At 31.5% G+C, this 15,917-nt stretch overlaps 1 long non-coding RNA gene across 2 annotated transcripts; it reads right to left on the bottom strand.

Annotated features, from left to right (window-relative positions):
- Positions 1–8,414: 8,414 nt before the first annotated feature.
- On the bottom strand, positions 8,415–12,076 carry LOC128559622 (uncharacterized). Of its 2 annotated transcripts, XR_008372508.1 has the most exons (3): positions 11,835–12,076; positions 9,618–11,481; positions 8,415–9,329 (listed from the first exon to the last, which is right to left on the bottom strand). It is a non-coding gene; the product is annotated as an uncharacterized LOC128559622 (long non-coding RNA). The 2 variants fall into 2 exon arrangements; XR_008372507.1 differs by having other exon boundaries at positions 8,415–11,481.
- Between the last annotated feature and the right edge of the window lie 3,841 nt (positions 12,077–15,917).

Below are 15,917 nucleotides of genomic sequence, written 5' to 3'. Positions count from 1 at the left end.
CAATAAACTGTAAATACTCTTAGGACCTCTGAAATCTGGGTTGTTTAAGTATATTTATCGTCATAACAACAACAACTTTATAGGCCCGTAACCAACAATCTATATGATTTGATATGGTTCAGTAAATGAATATTCGTTGATGGTAAAGCAATAAAACTTTTTTAGTTATTGATTCAAAATCAACATAAATTACAAAAGGTACTGCTAGAACCTTTTATGATAAATTTTTAAATTGTATTTACTTCCCTCTCTTGGCATTTTTAAAACCCTTGGATTACCATAAATAGCTAAAACAATTTTGGAATATGTTCATTTAATATTCTTTCGTTGAAAAATGTTGGCAGACAAGCTTTTACAAAAATGTTTTTTATTTGCATTTTTGTTTTGTTAAACATTTAATCTATTAAAGTCTTTATCCAAACATAATGCGTGGACTACAGTTCTTGCGGGTTTTACCTCCTCATCGGGTTAGTTTAATCATTTATTTAATCATTTATTTTATCATTAGTATTTAGCAACATGTCACATGTTTCTTCGTATGATATTTTGATATGTGCAATGGATAAAATACTAATTTTCTGCATAACCAAATATATTAAATTGATATTTCATTTAAAACTTCTATTTTAGTATTTATTTAATGTAACAGAAATTAATTCCATATAATCAAGATCGTTTATATGTTTTATTATATTTTGAAACTTATGAGGGACTTTTTCACAGGAAATTTATAACTAAATGACACCATCTAAAACATTCATTATCATCGTTCTTTTATAATTATTAAACCTTGCATTGAATTATTGTCATGGTTTTGGTAACTCTAAATAACTTGAAGCAGCCAATGGACGTATACTTATATCTATTTATATAATGAGCATCAACTGACCACATTCTCCACCACTTCCTTCAAATCCCAATTACCAATTCTATTTATTATTTCATCAAAAGCTATGTAAAGTTTTTTTTAATTTCATTTTGTTAATATTTTTCTAAAGCCTTTGATTGAAAATAACTGAATTATATATGGTAACAGTTTATCCATTTTTGCAAATAGTTATTTTTAAAACAACGTTTATTTTTATACCTTTTAAAGTTTTTTAAGTTTCAGATTTTAAGTATTTCCATAAGCGTCGTTTATATTAAATATAATTGGATTCTTGGATCTTGTCTATATAATTTTTATTTTTCAAATTTCTTATAATTTTGTTTGAAGATCTCTCGACTTCCATCTATGATATAATATTTAAAAAAAAATCACTAAGGAAAAATGGGATTAAAAAAATAATTAAAAAAATAATAAAATAAATAAAGTTTTAAATAATCTTTAAGAAGAATTAAAATATTTAATTTATATCATTTTTTCCGCTGTTTTGATATTCCACTTTTAACTTGGGTTATTCCTTTGCAGCACATTGTTTATTAACCCTGAATTAATATTAAGGTCTTTGAGATGCTGCAATAAGTGCTTTTATATGTTTTTTTCTCATTAGTGTCACAATCGGTTGCAATAACTTTTTTTAAGGATTGTTTCGAATATTATTTTGGTCCTGACAATCACATAATTCTTTTATCAGTTATCCCTACTTCAGGTTAATAGACAACCATCAGTCCCATTCAATAAATTATTTTTTTAAAAGATAAGGAACTATAACGATTTTGTAATTTTATCAATGACAATGATTTTTTTAATATTCATCGCTAACTAGTTGATAAGTTTGATTTAATAACATTTCTTCTTTTAAGAACTTTTTATTATCCATAAATTTTTGTCCTGATTCATTATTCTCCTAAAGTGCTAGATAATTTTTGGTATAAATCATTCTATCTACCTTTCTATTAACCCATCTATATAATATACTTATAAAAAAAAATCTTCCTAAACTAAATACGCATGTAAAATTTAATACAGCTCTTCTTCTTTTTTACTTTTATATCCGTAAGTTTAAATGGCCTTCATGGCATTTCAAGTGGTGTTGAATAATTTTTTTTGCTTTCTGCATTTCTAATTAGGAGTGTAAAAAATACCCTGAATAACTTAATTTGGATCTTCTTTATTTACTTTTTCCAATCCGTGCTTTTGTTAGAAGTTATTTATTTGTGATATTGATTTTAAAATAAATTTCTTGTCGTCCAGTTTTAGTTCTGTTAGTAAATAGGTAATTAACTTGGTTACTGTGGAACAGCGCAGCAACTGCTACAAATAAAGGATAGCTGGAACAAGTACTTTGCACCGAGCAACCCCAAAAATACCCTGCGTAATATATAATCCAGTATTTCTCTCCCACAAAATTTATAACTTTTTTCTGTAAGCACAGCTAGTTTAGTTAAGTAATAATTAATTGATCTATTGTTTCTATTCCATTATTATTAAAATTAGATTTTTATTGCTCATTTATATAATTAAACTTTTTTATTTCTAAAGTAACTTGATCAAGATCGCTAAATGGTACCGAACTATTAAATTTTTTTTCACTAAACCTTTCCATTTTACTAAAGCTTGTTTTTCTTATGTCTCGTCTATAAACTTTTTCTATTCTAAAAACTTCTTGTGTAGTAGGTAAAAGTTCTTGTTCATAAAATGATACCTTGAATTATTTCACATTTAAATCTTTAATTGTGTATGTTCTGGGGTTGTATTATTAATTTTATAAATTATAAATATTTCCTCTGTCCAGTTTGGTGTATATCCCTTTTCAAAATGTCTTTTAAGTTTACTTAAGCGAACTCGATCACCAATTTTAAATTTGCGTTACACTCCTTTGGTACTTTAAAATCAACCATATAATTAAAGTAAACAGTACCTTTAGTTAAGTTTTTTTACTACTTCGGTTGTGTCATTTTTATACGTAGAATGTTGTATTGTTATATTATCAACCATATCCTGCAAATTAATTTAAATAAGTATAAGTATTGAGTGCTGTAAAAATAATTCCACATTTATTTTTTAAACATCTATTAAATCTTTCTATTACTACAGCCTTTCCTTCAAAAATTGTAGATACATTATTAATCTTATTTTTATTCAAAAATATTCAAACATTTTATTATGCAAAATCTTTTTCTTCATCTACCCATAAAATTACTGGTAATTACAAGCGTCCTTCAGAAATTATTTTTTCAAATGCTTCAGTACCAGATTCTCCAGTTTTATCTTTGATGGAATAACCCAGCACATTACTAAATATATCAATAACGGTTAACAAGTACTTACTTCCTTTATTATATTTTGAAAAAGCTTGCATGTCAACTAAATCTCTGACCAAGTATCATCAATATCATTGAACTATCACTCTTCGTTTCCTAAATTTCTTTTAATTGGTTTTGTAATCTTTTCTGCTAATTCATCGCTCCAATTATTTTGGGGGTAGGTAAAATAGGCTCTACCCCCATTTCTCCTTTTTTGACTTTTGTCCCAACCCAAGTTTGTATTTTTTGTTTTAAATTATAGGTTTCACAACTAAATGTTTTTGCAATCTTTCTCCAAATGTTTTTTGGATTTAGTTTTATATTAAATTGGAAAGCATTTTTTTTTGTCACATTCACTGTACTTAGTCTTGAGTCATAGCAAAAATCATGGTCCCATAACATACTGCATCCAGTTTCATGACAGGGGGTTCCTTTATCTAGGGATTCCTGGCCCACATAATTATATCCTGGAAGTGTTAAACCTTTCTTAGGTAATAAAGGCAACTGGCTTTGTGAATATCTAAATAACCCACTGTACTTTTAACAAACTTTGATTTCATTTTTTCCACAAGATGAACAAGTAGGACCTTATCACTTTTTCTCCCGTTTTTTGTTGTAACAATAATGAGATTTATATTATCATAAATCTTCTTTCTTTCAAACAATATAATTTATTTTGTAAACTCATCTATATCAAATGTATTTAAAATTAGTTAATGACTAATAATGTAGTTATTAATTCAAAATAAGATCAAATACCTTACATTTTATTAATAAATATAATCTGCCAAAAGTTTGCCAAAAGTTTGCCAAGTTGGCAGACACTGCCACATTGCTGCCACTTGGCAGGATTTTGGCAAATATTTGGTGGAAGTGTTTAATCATATTTTACTATAGGTTTTAACAATAATTTGTTAAAATTTGTTTTAAATTTTGTTTTAAATTTGTTTTAAATTTGTTAAAATTGGTCAGCATTGGTCGGTTTAGGTCAAGGGTTAAATGTTAAATTAGATTAAACTGCGCTCGCACCATCCTTTCTTATACTACTTGTGGTAAGTGTGTGGCAATTCAGTCTGTTATGTACGTAAGTCTCCTTTATGTTCTATATTCGGTATAAAATGACTGCGTGTGATCGAATGAAGTAAAATACTTTAGTTATAAAAAGAATAGAGAGGACAATGTGGCTATCCGAAGGAAATCACACCTTCACGCATGTTTGAGTTTTATTGCATATTGTATCATATTGCAGGTATTGAAACCAGGTGACCGACTTCCAGGAATTTAATGATTTTGAAATAAATTTATGACACATTTTTAAAACCAAGATTTGCAATATCAGTCTGTAATTGTTAAACAATGTAAAGTTAGCATGGTTTATGGCAGATATGCATATTATCAGAGTAATTTTCAGATTTTCTATTAGCGCAGGATCGACATCCCGCACAGGCTACGGCGTTTAAAAGTTAAAAAAAGTATAAAAATAAATAAAAAAAAATACTTGTGTTATTAAATATACTTGGGATATTTTGTATCATTTTAATGCTTTTTAACACCTATGACAAATGACTCTTAATACCGTCGTCAACAGAAATTTATAGGCCATAAACAGGGGCGTCGGAAGGTGTTTGATATTGGGGCCGCGGGGGGGGGGGGGTGGGGTAGGGACGGGAGGGGGCATTCCCCTCCCGCAAGGTGGGTAAGGGGGACCTCCCCCTGAAATTTTTTTAAAACAGGATCATAAATGGTGAATTCTGGTGCATTTAAGGTACTGAATCGCATCTCAAGTCTCCAGTATTTTCTTACTATTTACATGGCAATAAGCAAAATAAAGTTTAATAAACTCTTTATCAGAATTAATAATGTATAACGCAATACAAAGAATGCATGTATGTTTTTTCTTTTTTTGTATTTAATGTATTGAACAATAATCATTCATATTACATTCATTTCTTATTTTTGTTTGAAATATCATTTTTTGAGTAAAAACAATTTATGTAATAAATTCCTTACATCTTAGCGGTGTGATAAATCTTAACACTTACCTCTTTCATTAAATAAAACAAAGAAGTTTATTTTTATAGCTCTTTGAATAAAAACATGATAATTATTTTTCTGAATTTTATAAGTTAATACCTTAGATCTTTGCGGCTGGGTATAGCTTAAACGTTCCATTGACTAAAGACATGCCAATTAAAAACATGCTGATTTGTTCATGCATAATTAAGTCCAATCACGGACACGTGTGTATGACTCCAATTAACACCCCCGATCGTGTCACCGTCACCATGGTAACACACTAATCTGGACAGCGTGTAATGTTTAACGCGAAGCAAATTTTAATATACTATACAAAATATTGGGTCTGCGGACCTGCGACTCCAACTTATGAATTTACAAAAAATCGTTTTTGGGCAAATTATTGGGGCCGCGGTCGCGGCCCCTGCGGCCCCACTTCCGACGCCCCTGATAAACTACCAGGGACGTGAGAATCTCATTGAAATTACCGCATAAATACGCTCATTTACTTAAAAAAATGTTTTTCTTTTTCTTTACAAATTCACACCTTTACGCGTGCCTGATCACCGTCAGTTTTACAATTTTATGTAGGCCTACAAGTCTAACACTCTAATGATATTCAATTTTATCGGGAGATATCATCCATGACTCATTTACCAAACGCGCAAGACAGTTGCCCTGCGCATATAAGAAATACATAAGGTTGCCCGATTTACAAATCGTTGCGCAGATAACAAATTGGTTATTTGCGCTGCGCGATTTACCAAATGCGCAGATTGGCTATATGCGCGTAACAGCGACACCATTAAGGGTCCGACGAAAAAATAACTTCCTTTCATTTACTCCCCCACCACTCCCTAACATTTATTACAAGAATGGATAAATATATCAAAAGCAAGTTTTGTCATTTTCGAGCTGTAAAATCTGCAGAAATGATATGATCTAAATGTAAAAAAAAAGTTTTACAACAATGCTTACTTTATTCTCTTGGAATTGCTTATTACGTTTTCATATATTAATTTGTACTAGAATATTAGCCAGGACTCACCCACGAACCTGCACTTTCAGAGAATGGAGTCCTTCTGCTCCGAGTAGGACGAATTAGGAATTTAAGCTTTTAGGCATTTCACAGTGTTGTAATATATAAATGCCAACATCTTTGTAATCAAATATGATAATTGTTAATTTAATATGAAATTAGGCGCTGCCTATCTGACGGGAAAACCTAGTCATACAGAATTTTATTTCTGCATTTCTCTTTCTTTTTGATATTTTCAGTTTTGACAGTTTTACTCTTCAGCCTTTTGTTATGTAAATTATGAACAAAGGCAACTGTTTGTAAATGTTTGGAACAAATGAACAAGATCAAATCATTTCTTCAAATGTGTCAAGACTAGACTGACGACGGAAAAATCGTTGGGTGCACAGAATCTAGTCTCAAAATGCATCAGAGGCCACTAGTCCAGTATTTACAGTCGGCGAGATGGGCCCAAACGATAATGCCTTTGCTGTCAATTCGTTTCTCTAATACAATTGTCTGAATCCGGGAATGCAAAGTTACTTTTCAGTTCATGTACACGTAACAAATAGTTTTAAAAATACATATTAATCCTTTGTAACGTCACATTCGTGGTATCAGGGCATTTAGATTATGTGAGTGCAATATCAAGTCGGACGTGACAGTATTTATACTTAATAGCAAACTTAGAAAAATTCTTTTAAAACTTATCTTTGTAAAGAGAAAATGGACATCACAATTAATAAAAAAAAAGTGAATTTAGTTGCTTTCTAAAAGGCAGAGTTCTCTTGATAAACCAACAGTGCCCCATAAAAATAAAAGAAGTTGTGTTAACATTAATGGCAATACCTGGTATTACAGATTCTTTGTATGAAGTTTGATTTTTTGCATTAATGATAATCCATAATTCCTGAATGTAATATCAGTTTGTTATGATTCTTAGACTACAATAAAATTAAAGCTCAATTTGGCATTTTTTTATTCTATTAAAGAATATAAGATTCTTTTACTGGTTGTAGTGCAGATGGGAATATCCAGCCTCAAGGGAAACTGTGTAGTTCCAGTTTTGTTTTATCAGAAGCAGCGTAGTTTTACGATTATTTGATAAAATAACGTTTTTTGAATCAAGAAATATACTATCAGGAACAAAGATAGATAGATAGATATTCTTTATTTCCTCCATGTAGAAGAGCATATAATATTTACACACAATGCAAAAGTAATGGAATTTTCAAGCACTGGTAAAAATACCGGAAATCCCCATCTGGTATGCAAGAAAAAGAAATACGTCTTCTACAGCACAAGATGAGAATTAATTATATAACTAAAATATTTCTGTTATACGGGGTATCCAGGAAGGTCTAATACTACAAACAAATTGTTCCAGGGTTAATCATATTATTTATGATCATAGAAACCAGTTAAATAGAAATTTGTCTCTTTTCGGCTGGATATTAGAAAATAGTGATATAAATTTTTAATGTAGATATCTAATGTTCTTCCAACAAATAAACTTTTGAACTTATATAAACCTGTTATCCTAACCACAGACTATTGCGATTCTTTTAAATGTCATTTATATTGTCAAATGACATCATTTAGGACAAATTTTGTCCCACTAATTAGCTATGGAAAACCTCTTGTGTGGGAGAACAACCACTGACATGATAAATTCTTATTTCAAATTCATTCTAGTAAGAAGTTCTTGACCAGAATTTTATCAAGAAAACAAACTCTGTTGGTCAAAACCCAATTTAGTTTACCAAACTCATAAACGTCTAGGGCTGTGAAAGGGAGATAAGCAACACATGCTCTTCCCTGCCTTTGAATCTGAAGCTAAAGTTTTGTTCAAAATTTACATTGGTAAACAATACACATTAATGATTTCTGCTCCAACATTTGTGACAAATATACTGGGCTTATAGCAAAAAGAAAGAAAAAAAAAAGGTATGTGTGGGGACTCGAACTCCGGACCTCGCGCAGCATGCATGCTAACCATTGGACCAAAGAGGACTATGACATTTAACGTCATAAAATTATGTATATAAATAAATTTTGTTACGCCAGTGTGTCTGGATTTGTTTTACATTGGCATTTTTTTGTAATTACTTTTACTCTCTCTGAAATTCGAGAGTAAATTAATTATTCTCTAAACTTTCATAACAGTAAGAAATAAAACAAACACAGAAAGTAGGAATAAGGCTAATATTTGGCAGTAAGTATCGATTTACATTATATATCAACACAATACACGTTTAATTCAGTATTCATCTGTTCCGGTTGTCGTAGTCTTGTTGGAATGGAATGGAAAACTGAAACGAAACTAACTTAGAATTGAACAAAATTTCAAAGTAAACTAAAATAAAAGTAACAAGTAACTGTGCACTGCTTGGACTGAAAAAGAACTATTTCTAGAAATGATTAAATGTAAAACCATCAACGTCATATCCTCCTGAGTAACTCCGCCCGTGAAAGAACTGTATGTGAAAATAAAAATAAAATCAAAAATACTAGGGTAAGAATAATTTCATTCTCGCTTAGTGTCCATAAAGATGCAGACAACTAGAAAATCGTTTATAAAAATCTAACCTATTATAGATCGATTGATAAGAATGCTTTAAACCTCTTAAGTATATGGGGAGGGTGGGTAGGGCATACACTATTGTAAACTTCACTGCCAAATATTTAACCTCAAGATGAATTAAAGTCACGTTGTAATGGTATATATATACCCAATACACAAATGCACGATAATCACGAGACATGAACTACACTAAAGACTGTTAAATTAGCAATACCGTAAAGACTGTTATTGTCGTACCGAGAATAATTTCATTTACTCTCTCTGAAATTCGAGAGTAAATTAATTATTCTCTAAACTTTTATAACAGTAAGAAATAAAACAAACACAGAAAGTAGGAATAAGGCTAATATTTGGCAGTAAGTATCGAGATAAAACAAAGAGAGTAAAGTTTAACGAACCTAGTTGATACCGTTACCCTATACCGTTCCTGTGTATGTTATAAAACAGCAAAGATGAATCCTCCTCATAGATCACATCCTGTGGCCAGACACACTGTATTGATTGAGTGTCTCTTGAATAATCCTATAAATTTTTAATAATTGTGGAGATATTCATATTTAATAAAATCATAAAACATTGCTAAACACGTGGAACCTTTGATGATTTTATCTGCAATTTTACATATTATCATACGGCATACAATTTACTTCCAAAATGTGTTATTCAATATGCCGAGTACTAAATTATGTTATTCGAAAAGTTTCTTGAAACCTGAATACAAGACTTTAGATATAACTGAAATATACCTATACCTTTGAAATCAAAACTGACTGTATGAACAAAAATACCTTACTGTTCGATTATTCGAACCTGTTTATTCAACACCTGGCTGTAAAGTCTTCCTTGCATACCATTTCTGTATCATTCTACAACCAGCTTTTAACGCTTCTTTCTATTCCTCAAACCTGTCTAAAACTAAGAAAGAGACCCTGCTCAATAGCTCTAGTCTGAAAAACACAATAACACTCAGACCCTGCTCAATAGCACTTGTCTGAAAATCACAACTTCAATCAGACCCTGCTCAATAGCACTTGTCTGAAATCACAACTTCACTCAGACACTGCTCAATAGCACTTGTCTGAAAATCACAACTTTACCCAGACCCTGCCCAATAGCACTTGTCTGAAGATCACAACTTCACTCAGACTCGCTCAATAGCACTTGTCTTAAATCACAACTACACTCACACCCTGCTCAATAGCTCTTGTCTTAATATCACAACTTCACTCAGACACTGCTTAATAGCACTTGTCTGAAATATAAAAAGCCATAAACATAGTAAAGCTTTCAAAAACAGCATACTTTTATTTGTCTTAGGATAATTACACATTCCCAAAACATAACTTTTTTCGTATCAATTTTCATCAACTGTCAACGTTAATCTTTAAGAATCTATATATTCGAGTATATTCATCTATATTTCATATGAATATATCTGTAGAACGAGTCAATGAATACCAATTTATCTTTCATCTGAGTACGTCTGTAAGTTCATTCGTTAAACGGATAAACAATTTCTAACTGAATGTTTCTGCAAGTTCAATTTTAAATGGAAATTCATCTTTCGCCTGAATAATCTTGTAATCTCAGTCAATGAATAGTAAACACTTTCCTCTGAATACATCTGTAAGTACGGTCATTAAACAGATAACAACTATCAACTGATTATGTCTGCGAGCTTAAGTATAATCATACATATTATACATAGAATTTGATCTTTCGTCTGAATAAATCTGTTCTTTTAACTTAAGACATCTGTAAGTAAAAATAAATCATTAAGTAGATCTTTCATTTGAATATATGTATAAGTTCATATATATGTTTTAACTTAAAACATCTGTAAATTCAAGTTCAGTCACAAGAAATTCATTTTACATCTCAATAAACCTGTAAGCTCAGACAATACTTATAATTCAAAACATCTGTAAATTCAAGTTCAGTCATTAACAAGAAATTCATTTTACATCTAAATAAATCTGTAAGCTCAGACGTTAATTTGTACTCAAAACATCTGTGAATTCAAGTTCGGTCATTAACAAGAAAATCTTTTTTCCACCTGAATAAATCTGTAAGTTCAGAAAACATATGTACGTTCAAGTTCAGTCATAAAATAGAAATTCATCTTTATCTCAATAAATCTGTAAATTCAGACGTAATTTAACTAAAGACGTCTATAAGTGCAATTGCATTTATAAATAGCAATTTATCTTTCACTTGAACAAACCTGTAAGTACAAACATTACTTTAAACTAAAATCATCTATAAATTCAAGTTCAGTCATTAACAAGAAATTCAGCTTTCATCTGAATAAATATGTACTTTCACAAAACATCATATGTTCAAGTTCAGTTATCAAACTAAAATTCATACTTCAACTGAATGGGTTTGTGTAATCTCAGTCATTTAACAAAACATAAACTGGTGTAACAATATACAGATCGAAGTGAATTTGAAAGTTTCGTCTCACTTTATAAATTGAAACGTTAAACGTATAATCAACGTTCGTCTAAACATGTATTGTCGTTACCCGAAAGTGAATTCTGCGCCGCATCCTGAAGCGAAGTGCCCGGATTGGCCACATATGTAGCAGACGACAGGTCTTCTGTTGGTGAATCTTCCCGCCATTGAAACACTTCCGGTTCCACGTCGAAAGTTCCGAAAGGACTGAAAATTGCTGAAAGAAGTATCAGCTTTGCTATCAGAATGACTTATTTTCTCTATTTTTAATTTGGCTCTTTCTTCAGCCTTTCTGATACGGCGGTCGTCGTCGGAATCACTAGCCACCTCATATAATTCATATTCTTGAATTGTAGACACCCGGCTGGAGAAGTGTCAGCAATTCGAATCAGCTTATTTCTATGTTTAAATTTAGCCTTGGCTTTCGCTGTGAACTCGTGAGCCTTAGAGGCTTCTCTCAGAGTGACTGCTTTGTCAATGCTATCCAAAATATCATCTAATTCATTTCTTGAAAATAAACTGTTTTCTGTTAGAAAGACTTTTTAAAAAAATACTATTGTCAAGTCTTACTTTCTTTATGGTAGATTCTGCCACCCATTCTGTGTCAGCGTGGAAATCCCTCTTCAATTCCTTTAATTTTGTCTCAAAAAAGCCCTTCAGTTCATCTACGACTTGATTTTTCAAAACATGTTGAACAATTCTCCTCTTAGGCGATCTTATCAGTACATCTACGTCAAATAATCAGACAAGCCATCAGACAGCGCAACTGATAAAATTTAATCTTATTCCTTAACTTACATGGATTTATATAGGAAAATGATACATTTACCATAGAAAATGTCATAAATTACACATTTCTATTTATTCTATTATACCATCCCGGATATTTCCTTAAAAAGCAATTCAATACCTTTATGTTGGTGTATTTTCCTTCAAAATAAGTCAATATTTGGTTGCTTCAAAATTCGTTTGAAAAATGTCTCTCAAATTCAATATACTCTCTATATATATTTGGCTGAATTAGACGATAAACCTGTTTTTACTAAGTATTTTTGAAGTAAAAGTAAAAGTTAAAATACCATCCCGGATATATTTGGAAAGTCCTCGTCGTGCACATTCTAGATATATATTTTATTATGAAATAAGTTATTTCTTTCTTGCTTCAAAATTCCTTAAAAAACAGGGTTTCAACGCTTTCTGTACATTGACAAAAAAGCGCCAAGTTTTACGATAAGATAGAGCCGTGTCAGAATAGAAATATATGTAGGCCTATAATTATATAACAGAGTTTAGCATGACTTTTGGGTGCGTTCCGACTGACAAATGTTCTTTTAAAAGTTTTTACTTTTTTCCATGGCATTTTCCTTTGAAAATACTGAGTTATGTTTTAAAAAAGTCGAAAATAAAATATTTATTATGACATATTTTGACAAAATGATTTGGTGTTTCAGTAAATTAGTTTAATTTGAATTCAAGATTTTTAAAAGTGTCATTTTGGTCAAGTAACATCCTATTTCTTGTATACATGTATATCTTCGTGGCACGGGACAGCCTATTGTATTGACAAGATATTAGCATTATAAATTTTATGGTCATGTGCCTTAAATCAGTGTACGCAGAATTAAAACTGTGTTGATTAAATTTTAAAGTGACACGTATGTTGCCATCCTAATCACGGCATGAAAGAATGAAAGGTATGACATCGTAACACGTGCAGATGTTTTAATATAAGCTTTTGAATTTAAACACGTGATCTACGTCAAAGTAGCGGATTGTATCAGTGAATTTAAACGACATTAAGAAAATTTACAAGATACTGGCTATGATTTTGATGCTCTTTGAAATCAGCAGCAAAATCATTATTTCGAAATTGCCTGAAATGCTCTTACATTTTCCGAAATCGAAATGGCTTTAATTATATTATGTAGTACTAAACTTAAATGCCGTTTAAAGATTAATTTGATAACAGTTTTCTATTGTGTGCCGTTTTACGCCAAAAAGATGTTTATCTCTTAATTAGATTATTAATTAACAGTGAACAGATGCACACGTGTTTTCATAATGAAGGAGGAATCTACACCTAATAATTACCATCTGTGTTCATTTCGGCCAACATTTTAGGTTTTATTTTTTTTTTCATGTTTTACCCTTTTATTAAAAATAACAAGTGACAAGGAAAGAAAATAATTCTCAAATATGTTTAACTGCAAATATTATGTTAAACTGAAAATATAATTACGTATATAGGTTTTATTGTTTATTAAAGTCTCATCAAAGTACACAAATAATAGCTTCTGGCTGAAAATTCGCTCCTTCTTCCTGATTCATTATAAAGAAAATAATTCACGTACACTATTGTAAACTTCACTGCCAAATATTTAACCTCGAGATGAATTAAAGTTACGTTGTAATGGTATATATATACCCAATACACAAATGCACGATAATCACGAGACCTGAACTACTGTAAAGACTGTTAAATTAGCAATACCGTAAAGACTGTTATTGTCGTACCGAGAATAATTTCATGCTTTTCTACATTGAAAATTAAACTGGCGATGATTTTGTTCTTCAAACACTACTATAATGCACATTTTTATTCAATATTGGAAACTGTAAGCGGGACGCTTGAATCATCAAAAAAAAAACGTTACAAAGACACCCGAGTAAGGCCGATTTCATCTAATACCGCGAATTTTCAACTCGTTAAAATACGACAGAATAAGAATAAGAATAATTTGTCTGCTGATGATTGTTCGTGAGAAACTTTATTTTGTCGAATGTCGTCAGCAGTTCCGGGAATTATGGGATAGACAGGACAACCGGTGAAGGTATAGAACATATTCCCAAGTTGAACGGTATATAGGTTTACTTTGACATATATACACGTACACATTATCTTTAGACGGAAAAACCTTCGATTTTCCCGTATAAGCACTAATATAAGAGGAGTGTTTAAAATGTGAATATTGGGTATCATCAAAGACTTCCCAAGCTATTTGACCTACTTTGACACAACTGTTTGGCCTTACGACGTGGATTGCTATGCACTCTTTCCAAAACATGCACACTACTCTAACAATTATATGTATTCTATTTTTAGATCATTTGTACATGATAATGACCGTTTCACGGATGACTTTTTTGTTTACGAACAAGGTCAGAAGGAAATTATTGTTAATAACAGACTGAGAAATCATTTAGATTTTTTGGAATAGAATAGGTGCTAGTCAATTTATTTTAGACACAGTTAAATATGGTTATAGAATTCCTTTTTATTCTTTACCAGGTATATCATTTTTGAACAATAATTCGTCTGCATTAAAGGAAAGTTCTTTTGTTACGGAAGCCGTAAAAAATTTATTAGACAGAGGTTTTATTGAAAAATGTAGTAAAGCACCCACAATTGTCAATTCCTTATCTGTCCCTGTTCAAAATAGCGGAAAGAAACGTTTGATCCTAGATTTGAGATTGGTTAACAAACATGTTTGGAAGCAGTCTGTTAAATATGAAGATTTAAGACTTGCTCTTACGTACTTAGAGAAGGATAGTTGGATGATTAAATTTGACATACACTCTGCATATCATTTTTTGGACATTTTATACGATCACACACAATACTTAGGGTTTTCATTTGTTGATGAGTCTGGTTCATTATGTTATTATAAAAGTTTGGTCCTCCCATTTGGGCTAGGGGTAGCCTCGTATCTGTTTACTAAATTTACCCGCCCTTTAATTAAAAAATGGCGAGGTGAGGGGAAAAAGGTTATTTACTTTATTTATTAACGTTTTTGGACGACGGTTTTGGCACTGCCAGTATATATGATTATACTGCAAAATTAGCCTTTGATATAAAGCAAGATTTGCTAGATTCGGGCCTTATACCCAACCTTGATAAGTCTGTTTGGCAACCTGTTCAGATACTTGAATGGTTAGGTGCGCTTCTAAATACAGTAGATTACACTGTACGTATTCCGCAACGGAGGTTAGACAAAGCTTTGAGTACTTTGCGCGAAATTAAATGTAAATCCAGAGTCTATAGATAGCTTTATAGGCCAAATAATTTCCATGATTATAGTTATCGGTCCTGTTTCACAGATTATGACCAGATATTTGAGTATGGATGTTCTACAAGCTCGAACCTGGAACTCGTACATTAAAGTGTCCGTACCCAGCTTACAACAGTTATCATTTTGGGAAAATACCTTAAGCTCACTGAATGTCAAATATCTTCATTCGTCTGGTGCATGCTCAAAAATTATTTACAGTGATGCTTCGGGCACGGCTTATGCCGGGTACGAAGTTGGGACTATTAATGGGGTATCCCACGGAACTTGGTCAGCAGACGAGAGTGTTCGATCCTCCGCATGGAGGGAGTTATGTGCAGTATATAGAGTACTCAGGTCGTTAATTCATATCCTCAGTAACCAGAGGGTAAAGTGGTTTACAGATAACACTAGTGTGTGTAGCATTGTTCAAAAGGGGTCTATGAAACCAGATTTGCAGGACATAGCTATGAAACATTTCAATCTTTCCTCGGTACACTCAATTCACTTAGAAATGGAATGGATCCCTTGTGACGAAAATGCCAAAGCAGATTGCTTGTCTAAGATAGTTGAGGTAGATGACTGGTCTATCGTTTTCAATATCTTA

The sequence above is a fragment of the Mercenaria mercenaria genome, chromosome 9 (assembly GCF_021730395.1).
Source record: "Mercenaria mercenaria strain notata chromosome 9, MADL_Memer_1, whole genome shotgun sequence".
Taxonomy (NCBI): Eukaryota; Metazoa; Mollusca; class Bivalvia; order Venerida; family Veneridae; genus Mercenaria; species Mercenaria mercenaria.
This window is presented reverse-complemented; position numbering and strand designations above follow the sequence as displayed.